Here is a 14,350-nt window from a genome sequence, read left to right as displayed (position 1 = left end):
AAGTCACAGTGATACATCTTGCAGATATGTTTGGTGCTTATATAGCAAAGCAACCTAAACAGGCTCTTTTATCACCTCATTGGTTAAATATATAGATATGTGGGATAAGAAGAGAATATAAATGCATAAAAATGAAAATTAAAAACAATAGAAAAAGAACATTTTTAATTTGTCATTGCCTAATCTTACAGACTATTTATTACCTTTACTGCCTTTGACTTTTTCTTTTTATTTCTTTTTTTTCAGCCACAAGGATAAACTCATTGCATTTAGTCTTTTTAATGTTTCACTTTGAGATAGGATCTCACCAAGTTGCCCAGACTTGTAATTCTCCTGCCTCTGCCTCCATCATAATTTATTTTTAAAAATATATTATTATAAATTTTTAGCCTTTGGTGGCATTGTAAAATGTGGTCATCTGACTTCTACCTTTCAATATAACAGAAACATCTGATCATGAAAATTTATAGATTAATCTTATCATCTTAGATAATTTAAGCAATTATTTTTTATCCCACAGTGACATTTTAAAAATAATTTGCATGTCCTACCTCAAGAAGAAGAGATAACTGGTTTTAATAACATATTACATAACTACAAAGAAATATACAAGGGCATGCCAGAGATTTTGATAGGGCTTCTTGGGTTCCTGATAATATGTCATTTCCCTTATCTATAACTTATAGAACTCTAATTCCAAAGGCTTATTTTTAATGACAATGCCACACTATAAAAGCAGTATCTGAGAGGCCACTGTCTTATCCCCACAGTTGGAGAGTTATTTAAAAAACAATGACAACAAAGCACTAAGTATATCTGATAACCTTTCAACATGCTTTCCAAAGAGTAAGTAATCATTGTTGTAAAATGAATAATGACGAATCTTATGGTCAAGTTGAAGGGCTCAAACACGTTAGTAAAAAAACACTCTAAGTAAATAATCAAAGAATAAATTAAAACATTACTTTGAATTTTTTTAAAATTCAAGGGAAACTTTTCATGAAACTCTTTTTGATAGTATAAATGGATATGCACAAGGATGCTCATCAGACTATAGTCACTATAATTTCATGCACAAATTGTACAAGACAAAAATTAAATCTCTACAATCAGAGATTGTTGTCTTTCATTCAGTGAACATACAACTATTGAATGAACAGGACCGCTAGGATGAGGAAGAAAGGCAGCATATGAAGGGTGATCAAAATATACAGTGAGCTTTTAATGTTTTTTAATTTATTACAATAAATGACACAGTCATTAATTCATCTTATAATACTCCCCTTTCTTATCACTCTTGTCACTATGCGAAGCTATTATGGAAGTTCTAATTTGTGAATATCATTACAACGTGTGATTAAAAAAATCAGTGAGCACAGCTATGAATTGATATTCAATGAAATGACAGTCATAGAAACACTGCCCTCATCCACTTTATTTACTGAATATGGCATAATGCAACTGCTGGCTATTCTACAGGTACAAATGACCTTGGAATGTAAATGTTTTCCATTGATTCAGAACATCAAGGCAGCCATCAAAGCACAACAAAAGACAAAGTGCTTAAGGAAGTGACAAAAATTGATATAAGTGTGTGAGAACAAGATGGAATATTTTTGAGGGGGATTAATGATAAGGTCTTTTACTTTAATAAATTTTTTAAAAGTGAAAACATTCAAAAAAAGTAAACATCATCATATTTTCAATTATACCTTGTACTTTGGCAATGAAAGTTAACCATGATATCTTGAAGAAAGGAAAAAGGTTGATAATATAAACTCTCTTTAAAAGAGAAAAGTGTTACATATAAAAATGTGTAAGTAAATTTCCCAAAGTAAAACTAAAATTAATGAGGTCATTTCGGGATGGTGGACTATCAATGGCGTTTTATATATTTATATTTTCTATTTTGTTTGAAACATCTCCAATGAACTTTATTACCTTTATAATCAGAGGAAGTTGTAATTCTCATTTTAAAATGTCAAGGCAAAATCAAGAAGGTGCTCATTAAAGTTTATCATAGGATTATAATATTTTAATAACATCTTTCATGATTATCAAATTCTTTGATGATTACCAATTTAGAATCACATTGAAATATTACTTTGCGGCCTAACCTGTTTTTCCCACTTAACATTTTAAGAACATGCTCCCATATTTTGAAATATTCCTCAAAAACATGATTTTAATAACTTTTTAATATTTTCTGTATAAATGCATTTGTTCCTCCATGATTTAAATTTCTGAAATACAAAACAAAACAACATAACTCCAGTTTCCAAAAAGATGTTTCTTGAGTAAATCTCAGACATTGAATTAAATCAAGGTCCACAAGTCACAGGTAGCTGCCTCATAATTATTAGATTCAAAATTTATAGGTGGGGTCTCCACAGGTGACTCACTTGTAGAATGCCAACAAATCACATTCACTAGTAGTGGTGTAAGCAGGGTAATCAAGAAAGGAATGTCTGAACTGGCTGTCTACCTGGAATTATAGTAATATTTTCTTCAATAAGATCATCTAATGATACTATTCTTATAATAATGGCTATATTACAGAGAACACTGCAAATATTATTTCACCTTTCCAATACATGGTGTGGTACTATTATTATCCATGTTAACAAAGAAATGGAAGTAAACAGAGATTACATGGTTAGACAAAGAAAATACAATGAGAAACTGTGGAGACAGAAAATGAATCCATATTTTTATACTCAAAATGATGAACATATTTACAAAACCTGAAGTTGATTCAAAACCATCTTAGTTATCAGAATATCCAACCACAGTGGAAATAATTGTCTTCCTATTACACTCCTTTCTTAGCAAGAAAAAAAAATATCTGAATAAATGAGATCATTTTGCTTTTAACTCAAGAAGAAAATGAAGAAATATGTCATACTTGCCCATATTTCTGATGATAGCAAGGTAAATCTCAACAGGTTTATTAAATAAACACACGAAACAGTTTTCAGAGGCAATGGAGACTTTTTCTATAACCTGTAATTCTTTCTGTCACCCAATGCAGAAAGACCCTCAGACTTATAAAATTGATCTAATATTTAGATTTCTAGAAAAATAAGATAGAGAACAGAAATTCTGAAGAAAGGAAAAGTAATTGTAGCCTACAAACTTGTGAGTTAACTAACACCTCACAGAAGCAACAGTTGCTGAGTTGCAAGATGAAGACCAGCACATGACTAGGCAAGTGAACTATGAGGAACAAGCACACAAGAAGGAAGTGAGCCATGGCCTGGCAGTGCCAAGACTGTCAAAGACTGTAATTATCCTAGAGAGTTCTAAGTCTCATTTTCTGTCACAGCATCCTTCAGTCTTCCTCAAAAAAATTACAATGTTCCTACTAGCAAATGACCAGAAGGAATAATACTCTCTCCCTTTGTCATCATGACTCTGAACATAAATGTGCAGACACAACATAAATTAATAGACATTCCAGGCAATCCTCTTCTGCAAAGCACCTCTGGAAATGAAGGGAAGTCGGGTCCGGTAAGTCAGAACAAGTGCTCCTCTCTGATTCCCACATTTAAAGCCAAATGATACATTTACAGAAAGAGCTCTCTTGTGTATTTTATATACTCCCCAGCTTTTCTCTGTCCCTAACTATGCAGAAACCACAGGCACGCACTATCAATACATCAGTAAAAAACTATAGTGCTGTGTGTAAAGCTTTCTACAAATTATCTTTAATCTAAGCAATAGTCATTAAAATCTTTTTAAATGGGAGAGTGGAACTTATAATTCACCAGATCTATGTTGAACCCCAAAATAATAGTTTTAATATAATTCATGACATTGCAGACATAATTATGCTTACACGGTTCCAGAACTTCACTGAAGAAAGATGTAATTCTTTGAAAGACCTCATTTTATCTTATTTCCCTTACTATTCCTAGTTGATTTCTTAAGGCAATTTAAAGGGGTAGCATCAAAATCCTAAAGTATTTAAAGTCACCCACACACTATTCCTTTGATGCTATTCTGAGAGAGGAACTAAAATAGTGCCATTTCCTGTCTGTCACCCTTAGTCTGGTGAGCTAATCAGTACCCAGCACAGAGCTTAGACTCCGGGATGGTGAATAGAGAGCCATTTAGAGACCCTGAAAAGCACAGTGTGGGATTGCCAAACTGTGGAAATTCTTCCAGGAGAACATATCATATTTCAAGAATATAAATGAATTAATCAGTAAACTCACTACCCACATGCCAGAAACATCTCTGATTAAATTTGCTGCAGTGAATTTCTGCAATCATCATCAAACTAACCATTGATTAAACAAAGACCTCTGAGTGGTAATTTTTTTTTAATGTGGATTTATTTCTGCTCTTCTTTGAAGGGCACACCTTTGAAATGTTGCTAGTTTGGGGGACACATCCGCCTTGAGAATTCAGTCTGGATTTATGTCACAAGGCTACTCAGCTTTTTTATAATCAGGGTAATGAAAAAATCAGGCATGTAGGCAGAAACATATTTGATTTTTCTGTCATGAGGGCACTGAATTTCCCCTAACTAGGGAGGCAACAGAAAAACCTGTTAATTGTAATATAAACAGCCATGTATTTTCCTCTCCCCACATATAAAAAGAGAGGAGACACTTAGCCTAGATAAGAGCTAATGGATAAAACATACCGAGTCTAATTTCTTATATCCTCCCATTTTTATCTCTAGTGATGAATAAAGGAGGTAAAGGAGCCACAGAATATGCTTTCAAGGACTGAATTTGTCAAGGAATGGTTCTTTATTTTCCTTTCATAGACAGACAGACAGAAAGACAGATGCTTCATTGACTAGAATGTAATTCACATAACAAATTCACTTGTGGAAGCAGATAATATAGTCTAACAATTCATCCTTCATTACTGAGTTTCTGATATGTAACAGGTTTTATAATAAAAGAATCCAATTCTTACTTCCACCAAGCTTGGTAACAAGTGAGATAACATTTCTAGGTTGAAAATGTTTTCTTTGAAACTTCATCAGACTCATTTTAAGTCTTGTGGAGGCACATTTTTGTAAATAGTATATATTCAAAATTATGTTTGTAGCATTAAAATGTACCTGTATATATGCTTAAGTTTGCAAGATAGATAACCATACTGTTTTTGTCAGTTTATCAAACAGAATAGTTCATACTGTCACTGTTTGACTGTGACTTTTTATGCTTTGATTTGTAACTTGAACTACTTCTAAGATAGCAATATGTATCACCTAGTGATTGCTTATTGTTGCTTTTTTAAAATCTGTATTGTATCTACCCTTTTTTCTGTTTTGTTTTTTTCTCTCTAAATTAAAAAAAAGTTGAATGTAAAAATTTCTACTATGGAATCAAAGATACAGTTTTGTTCTCTCAAATCAAAGCATGAGGGTAAAAAGAGAAGTGATCCCTCTCATTATAGACATAATAAAGGACTGGTTAACATTCTTTTTTGTCTTACCTAACAGACAAGTATTAACACATTAAAATGTGCATTCAAACACTTGTACACAATCTAAGTTTGATGGCACATTTGACTATTTCAATGCTTAACAAAACATATTGAGCAAATAGCGGACATTAGTAAAACATTTATAGACTCAAAACATTGATGTGTCTTTATTTCACAGTCAACATTCATTCCACGATCAACTATTACGGACTAATATCTTCAAGTTACTGCTGACATATACACAGTATAAGATATTTTATCCTGTGCTGCAACCTATGCCCAAGAGGTAACAGATTCTAGAAGAAATTATTACTGGATGGCAATATGAAAGGACTGTTAAATGGAAGATGAAAGTTTTGTAACTCTGAGAATTCCAGATGGAAGAATCAAAGTCAATAATGGGATTTTTTTCTTTGGACATAAGAAAATCCCGTAGTCTCAGACAACATAATATGTTACCTTAAAAAACGATGGCTGTTTTCACGTGCCTCTTGAGGAGCTACATACGTCTTATGTTTTAACGGGGTCATTACAGTCAATTACAAGTGAAAGAGGTAAGGATAAAATACGGATTAAAAGATGAGTTCCATTCAATTCAACAATTTATTATTTCAATTTTTTCTTTTCTTATTAAGTTCCTAAGTCATGACAGAGATATAAATTGTCCTGTATAACTGACATGGCATATTTATAATAATGTATGAGTATGAAAAAATACCTTATTAGAAAGTGGGATGCAATTCAAATATTCCTTTCATTCTAAATGAATCTCTCCTGCTTTGATTTGTATACATCATTTCAGGATTTCACAAACCAGCTGTGAAATTGCTGATTTGTCTCCAGTCTGAATTTCTTTGTTAGCAAAGAAAATGACTTTGAAATAGTCTTTTTCCTCTGAAGAAAGGAGCTATTTATGCTTCTTTTTCAAACACATAGGTCAATCTAAAGGGAACCTACATGTCTCTTAAGTAAAAGGCAATGTCACCTCAGGATATGGTTCTTTCAGCAGCTGTTACACTACATTTCTATCCACGACAGTTGTGTTTGGCACAAGAGCAAGGAAAGAAGGTGAATGTTATCTTTTAGACACAGGCAGAGTGCACTCATCAGAAACATTTTACACGCCTGAAAGGAAAATTCCCCCTGGAACTATCTTCTTCGAGACAAGAGAGATCTATGCCAACAAACAATTTAATTCTCAATTTACTTTCCTTTAAAATTTTATATAGTACTGTTTGCTCATATTTTGCAATTCCATCTTTGGTTTCAACATTGAAGAACTCACATTGTTTAGTTATGTAAAAACCTCGGGCCAAGAAAATTAACCACTTCACTGTGGTGGTGGCTACTGTGGCTAACTAACATTGGCTTTCCTCTTCCTAGAACCCTGGCAGCTCCGGAGGTGGGGGGGAACCTTCCAGTAGGGTGATGTTTCTGAAACACTCAAAATAGCATCACTATTGTTTGCCAGTGAATCAGTTTGATAGAAGGCACCATAAATTCTTCAGTGGCAGCGTTCATTAAGTTAAATATTAATTACTTTGAACCCAGCACATTACAGTACTCTGTCAGATACATGGGAGCCTCAAACACAGCTATTAGCCCAATTTAAAAATCATCTAAGGGAACCAAATCTTCATCCTGTGCAGTTAGATTAGATTTTTAAGAGGCAGAAAGTCATCCTAGCAAAATGTGAAAAAAACCAGTATGATGCAGAAAAATTAGTATTGAACAAAATTATTTTCTCATGAATTTTGAAGATTAACACTGAAATCAATTCCAAAGAAGACTCTAAATCATGCCTTGATAAATGTTGTATAATAGCAGCCACCTTATGAAAAACAATAGAAAAATAATTAAATACAAAGATGTTCACTGATTGCTAAATGAATAAAGACATGACAATAGGGCATATTTTATAAAAAATTTTAAAACTGAGTCTTATTTTTAGTCATAGTCCATAGTTAGGAAACACATCATCTCTCCATGTGTGTCTCTAGTGAATATTTATTCATCGCTTTGATCATGCCATTGAAAGATGACAACATCAATTTGTATTGTTATACAAGGTTCAAACCCACAGTGTAATTCAGAACCTACTTATAAAAGCCCTTCCTTATAAATATAGAACATATTAATATTAATGTTTGTGATGGAAATATTGTCAGTTCTTCTTTGCTTACATATGAAAGAAATTTTAGTGGGTCACATGTCTTCAAAATTAAGCATTATTTTTAGAACCCTGGTGGCCATATGACAAACGTTAATATATAGGATTTATCAAAGTAATTGTATGGCAAATGCAGAGAACTTTTCTTGTAATAAACAATTGTCTGTTTTAATTGCTTTGCTGCTTGGAATGTGACTATGCCTAAATTTTATCTGCAATCACAGGATAAATACAGTATGACAAAGCCTGTATGACATATCCCTAACATCTTGGAATTTCAGAGCAGACTTGCATTGCCTACTTCGATACTGATTGAAAAGGACAAACTTTCCTCTTATTGAAGTCTCTGCTTTTACAAGGTTTTGGGCTATGACAGACAAATCTGATACCAAGTAATATGGCATGAAAAAGTCCTATTTAAAATCATCTGGAACCGGATGGGATAATTATCAGAAATGGTCCAGGGTGAGGGGAGTATATTTGCAAAGTAAACTAAACATAAAACTACAAACATTTTTCACATTTTGCATATCACATTATTTTGAACCTCAAATATACTCTGAAAGAAGAAATACAATATAAATTTCCCATTTTACCTAGAAAAACATGGCATAGAGACCTCACAGGATAAGTCCAACGTTGCAAAAATCTACACATCTTTTCTTCTTTTGCTGGGGCGGGGTGGGAACTGGGGGAGAGATAGGGTGGGGAGAGAATACCAGGGATCAAACTCACAACCTCATGCTTGCCAGGCAGGTGCTTATGCCACCGAGCTATACCCCCAACCCCATACACTTCTTTCCAAACAGAACTTGCACTGAAAGCTTCCAGTAGTTGACTACGAAGGGTTTTATTCTCTTGAAGTGGTAATAACTCTAAATGGACTTTACCAGTGTTTCATCAGTTCAAAAATATCTATGTCATAGGATTAATCTAAAACAAATAGATAGTTTTCTAAAGTGTATGATGCAGGTGAAATTGGGAAGCAAGACAAAATTATCTGGAAAACTTGGTCCAGTTGGAGACATGAAGCAGAAAACAAAAGACAAGGCATTTTAGATCTTTCACTCACATTTTTTAACATACCATGAGTTTTCAGTAAATGGAAAGCACTATACAGAAGGAGTTAGAAATACATTTTAAATTACACATTCAAAGTGAAGTGAAACACACAGGGAATGAGTGAAGGGAAGTCTCTGAATCTGGTTAAAGGAAAAAAAAAAAAAGTATTTTACCACCTGGAAAAATGCTGGGGTAATAAGTAGAGACAATGTCATTTTTGAGGCAAGCTGCAAGGGACACTGGAAATAGGAGAAGGAAAGGAAAATGAGAATGACAGCATGTGTGGGACTTACTGGGAAAAACAAAATTACTTTGAACATGCATCCCACACACAGATCCTCAGGCAGATTTATCTGATCAGTTCTGACAATAATAAAAAGTACTATAAATGGAATATGTCCAGCGCTTCTCAAGTCGCACTGTTCTGAGATTAAACAAGCAATTTCTACGTCAGTGGCCCACACTCCACGGGAAAGAAACAGCAACGAGGAAAGCTTGTGTCACACCATTTACTCTATTCTGTACAATTGTTTAACTGCTTCAGAATTAAACTTTGCAGCCTAAAATTGTTGATGTTGAGGCCCAAGATTTTAATCCCAGATGGTAAATGTAACATTAAAGCAGTAGATAGTTCTTGTGGGATAAAATGCCCACATCCTTCAAAACAGCTTTTGTGACGCCTCATCACCAAAGCCTATCACACAAAAGGCTTATTATAATTTGTCATTTAAAAACAACTTACTTGTGAGTATCACGTGACTTGACAAGAATCACTTAAGCAATAATGTATGCATTTCATTAAGTAGAGAATTCCTCATGGGAATGTTAAATTTTTACTCTATAAGAAGTAAAAAAACTAAAATATATTTATTTAAATTTAATTGGTATTTTCTCTGATCTCACTTGAACACAATAAATATAAGCACTCTAACTCTGAATAATAACTTTGAGTCACTATGAAGCAACAAATAACACAAATAAGAATAGTAGGTGATAAACTAGCACAAAAATCAAGTTTTTTTTTCTATCTCCAAATGTGCTGTATTCATTTATTTTGACAAGTATAACTTAGTTTTAATTATTCATCATTCGGTGGTGAATATGCCTCAGAATGTTTCATAAGAAAATAAAAAATCTGTAATGGCAAGTCCTATTAACAGGCAATTATTATATTAAATAACTGCTTGGAGTAATTTAACAGCAATAAATTTAAAGTAGGAATCTACGCGAGTGAGCTTTCATACAGATGCTCCATCAGATGTCCAACTCTGGTCCTTAATATTTACATGACTTACTGTTTCTGCTGCTTGTCCTATCTGCAAAATGTTTATCAACTTTAAAGGCTCATGCTAACAATAATACAAATAGGAAAAAAGTCCTCAAATTTATAAAATATTTGTACCCTTACTATCTTCATTTAATACAGAAATCCTCCACAAGGGACAATTTTGGAACCCCTGGGGGCAAAACATTTGCAACATCTGAAGCCATGTTTGATCCCCACAACTAGGGACATGGTACTAGGGAGGCCGCAGGATCTATTAGCCTGCAGTGCAAGGACAACCTGCTACAAGAAACAACTGTGGGTAAAAACACGTTATTTAAAGTTGAAAACAAAACGTAATTTAATCCTATTGCTAATATAGTATTAAATAAAAGAACTTCTCCCTTCATCTTTGAACAAATAAATGAGGTCTAAATGTTCTCTGAAAGATAAACTGAATTTTAGCCAAGTATCTGGCTTCAAAAGATATATCAAAATATAGTACAAAAGTCCATAAACCATCAAAACATACAACCAAAAAGAAGAGGGAAAAGAAGCAAACTATCTTCCATGAAAGGGAAGGAACAAAAATACCAAGATTTGAAACCCAAATCTACCATTCATCAGCTGTAGACTTTGAATCACATTTTCACCTCTGAGCGTCATTTTCCCAATTTTTAATGAGAACAATGGAACAAGAATTCACACGAAAAGCTCTTTATCAAAAATACAGCACTGTTTGAAATTTTCATTATCATTAACATTAGATCACTTTCTTCTCCTTTCACTAATTTGTGAATGGATTCAGGTTTTGTGTTCACAATTTAGCCATACAAAAGTTAGGGTTTTACACAAAAACAAAGTCACCCAAAACAATTCTGGAAAAGAGACAGAAAGGTGCAGAAGTTTGGCTAAAAGTGTTTTCAAATAAAAAAAATACAGGAATAAATAGACAATAAATAATGATGCAATAATCAGTTTACAAATGTAAGATTCCATCTTCTCATTTGGGTAGTAGTAGCTATGCTTCATTGGGTCATAATTAGAAAGTGAAGAACAGTGTCAGTGTATACATTAAATACTTGCTGTGATACATGTAGTTTTTTTTAATTGATATCTACTACTATACAAAAAGTAATTTGATTCTTATATAAACATGGAATATAACTAAAAATCATGACTTACACTAATGTAGAGATATTACTGATTTGTAATGCTTTGGGCTGAAATAAATAAAAGTAAAAATATAAAACTGATTTTGAAAGATTCATCCTACTAAATGTTGATTTGTAGTAATATACAAAGTAAACTAGTTGAAAACCAAAACAATTGATAACTGATTGAAATGGAGAAACGTTTCTCTTTATAATCATTATGCTCCATGACATTGTTTCAATGAAGCTATACCAACATATTTTTAAATAAAATCCATGGTTATATAGTATAGAACAATTTGGGACCTATTAAAAATATATTAAGAATTTAATAAGTAACAGTAAATAAATTTTTAAAAATTGGGGCTCAGCGCAGGACTCATTAATAGGGCATATAACTGGTATATGTGAACTATTGGGCTTAATCTCCAGCACACCCAAAAAATACAGTACCTTTTTGGTGACATCACTCTGACAGAAAGACTATATATTTTATAATACTCTTTTTATAATAACTCTGAGTCCAACACAGAAATATCAATGAAGAAATGGAGGAAGGTCAAATTTAATCTTTCTTTTCATTTCTTTTATGAAAAATGTCTCAATGACCTTGATCATGCAACAGTGTATTTCCCAATAGGTCATTCAAGACATGAACTTGAAAGCCCATATTCTACTCTCTGATTCAAAGGTCAGTGAGAGTACAGAACCAAAAAAGGAACGTAAAAAAAAGCCCAAGAACTGAAGAAAACATCTCCAAGTACAGATTCACTCATTTATCTGCTATCTCCTTGACACTGCTGTTATTATTAAGCAATACTTTGGAAATATAATGTCAATGGATTTTATTAGCATTCCTGGAACAAATATTTAATATCCTAGGAGCCTATGCTCAAATTCTGAAATGTTAATTAATTCGATCACAAATTGCTTTTGGCACATTCAAGGTGTACTAGAAAATTAACATGGAGCTTATAGGACAAAGAGTGCATTTTCAAAGTGATCAGGGGGGTCGGTTTAACATTAGCTTCATTTCTATGTTAAGTATCAGGATGTTTCTAATTTCAATTGTTTAGACAGTAGATTGTACAAATAGATGACAATACAATATTCATAAGTGGAATTTTGCTCTGACTTAAATGTAAAATTCATAGATCTTTTAATAATTTTCCTTTAAAAATAATAGATTCCTTTCTCCCTTTAAGAATTAGGGAAGAATCAGTGAACAGTTCTAATCTAAGTTACTAGGCATTACGATAACTATAAAATTATCCTGTGTTCCACGATCACTGATTACTATGGTTTTCATTTAGTACATGGGAGGGTTATAAGATTTGTAATAATATAATTTATAGTAATATCACTCGAGTTATATTATAATACATATTCTTTGAAAAATAACGTATTTCATATATGAGCAATGCAGTACAAAATTAAACGATCGTATAAATAGTGAGACACAATTTAAATTCCTTGATTAACAAAGGTTCCAAATATTAGTTACCTTTGTTTCCCACTATTTATACCAAATCACTTTATATTATAACCTATTGACCATAGTTTTCTCAGAAATACATAATAATGAAAAGAACAATAATTAATGATAACAATAATAATAACATTAATTCTAGTGCAAGGCATAACTGTGAGACTACCCTATGGTGATAGTCCCAATGTAATGTCTTCTGAACAGAGGTGTGATATGGATAATATAGATTTCACTCCTCTGAGTAGCAATTATTGACTGAAAGGACCATACTAGTTGGCTCTAAATTAATAAAAAGGAAGCTTGTTTTTGGTGACCTGACATAACATATGAGCCCTTAAAATAGACTCAGCACATTCTGGAAGGAGTATAGATGTGAGTTCTCTGCCCACTTTGAATGAATGCAGTGTCTTTTAAGGCTCCCAAGAAAAGGGCTTTGTGCCAAGAACGAGAGACCAGTTTCCAGATGCTGAGAACACTCTTCGGACATCTTCCCCAGGCAGAGGCAAGGTCTTATCCCCAACTTTGAGACAATGAATGTGGCCAGCAACTTTAGGAAGTTTGGAATCAGATCTTTACCCGGTTTTATGGAGCCTCCAGGGAAGGATGAAATCAGCGTACACTCTAATCTTAGCATTGTAAGATGCCGTGCAGAAAACCCATGGACAATGGAACTTCCAAGATCATAAACATAGGTAATCCATGGCTTCTCCTTCTGTGGTAACTAATTATGCAGCAATAAAATACTAATACATGCTTACTGTTATGTACTAAGGGTTTTCTGCCTGTCCAAGATATTAGGCTAAGATTTTATATTTACTTTCTGTTATCTCAGAATAAGCCAATAAAATAAATGCTATATTAAATTCATTTTTAGGTGAAGTAGAATCCTTCAGGATAAATAACTTGCTAATATAGATGATAGCTTAAATTTTTATTCGATTTGAACTATAAAGTCTACATTCTTAAACATTATTCTTCTCTCTCTGAGAGAAATAAATGAAGCCATGGTTCAGAAAATCTGGGTTATAGTCTCATTTTGCTAATAATTAGCTACAAATTTTAGAAAACATACTGAATCTCCTGCCTCATCTTCTCTGCTCTTATAATTGAAGGAATGATACATCTTCTAAATTTCTTCCAAATCAAAGAACATCAAAGAAATATTTAACATGAAATTAAATATATATTTTTTAATTGGTGACATAAAAGTGAGTATGCTTTTATTTAGAAAAGTTAAATTCCAAGACCAATTACATAATATTTCACTTGATCAAATAAGTCATCTTTTCTCTCTGCAACACAAAACTCATGCTGAAAACAATGTATGAGGGGGATGCACAAAACACTGGAGAAGGATTAGAAAATACCAAAAGCTGGCTTGTTTTAAAATCCCTTCACTGCTTTAAACCCATTTTTGGCACATATCCCAGCTAACGCAGGAATCAAAAATTACTAAAAATCCCTCTACAGATATCTTACAGAAGCTTCATTAAAACACTAATTATGTAGGGAATAAGATGTAAGAATACTCCCCAATTCCTCCTAAGGAATGTCTGTGGCACCAGTGTGCTGTGGCACCATGTGAGGAAACCGAAACCTGACTGTGGTGGGACAACAACCATCCCTCTATCTTCAGGACTGAAAAGTGCTGTTTTGGTCATATTTCAACTCACTGGCTGTCACTTCCATATTTTACCAGCATCTTCTTGCTTTTCCCATTCAATTTGTTGCTTACCTATGCCTTTTGAAGAACTCTTCTTTTT

The 14,350-nt window shown here is 33.0% G+C and overlaps 1 protein-coding gene across 8 annotated transcripts in view; it reads right to left on the bottom strand.

The window, feature by feature from the left end:
* Positions 1–14,350, bottom strand: part of LOC100734733 (contactin-4) — a 901,708-nt gene that overhangs the window by 759,328 nt on the left and 128,030 nt on the right. The window contains exon 1 of one of the 8 annotated variants that reach the window (XM_063260271.1): positions 8,215–8,233. The exons of the other annotated variants lie outside the window; for them this stretch is intronic. The gene's annotated coding sequence lies outside the window, so the exon portion shown is untranslated. Of the gene's footprint in view, positions 1–8,214; positions 8,234–14,350 lie in introns of those variants that run through there. 8 annotated transcript variants of the gene reach the window in all.

The sequence above is a fragment of the Cavia porcellus genome, unplaced genomic scaffold (genome assembly GCF_034190915.1).
Source record: "Cavia porcellus strain 051 isolate PalLab524CR breed Dunkin Hartley unplaced genomic scaffold, mCavPor4.1 scaffold_13, whole genome shotgun sequence".
NCBI lineage: Eukaryota > Metazoa > Chordata > Mammalia > Rodentia > Caviidae > Cavia > Cavia porcellus.
Note: the sequence above shows the minus strand (reverse complement) of the source record. Positions and strands in the feature narration are given on the sequence as shown.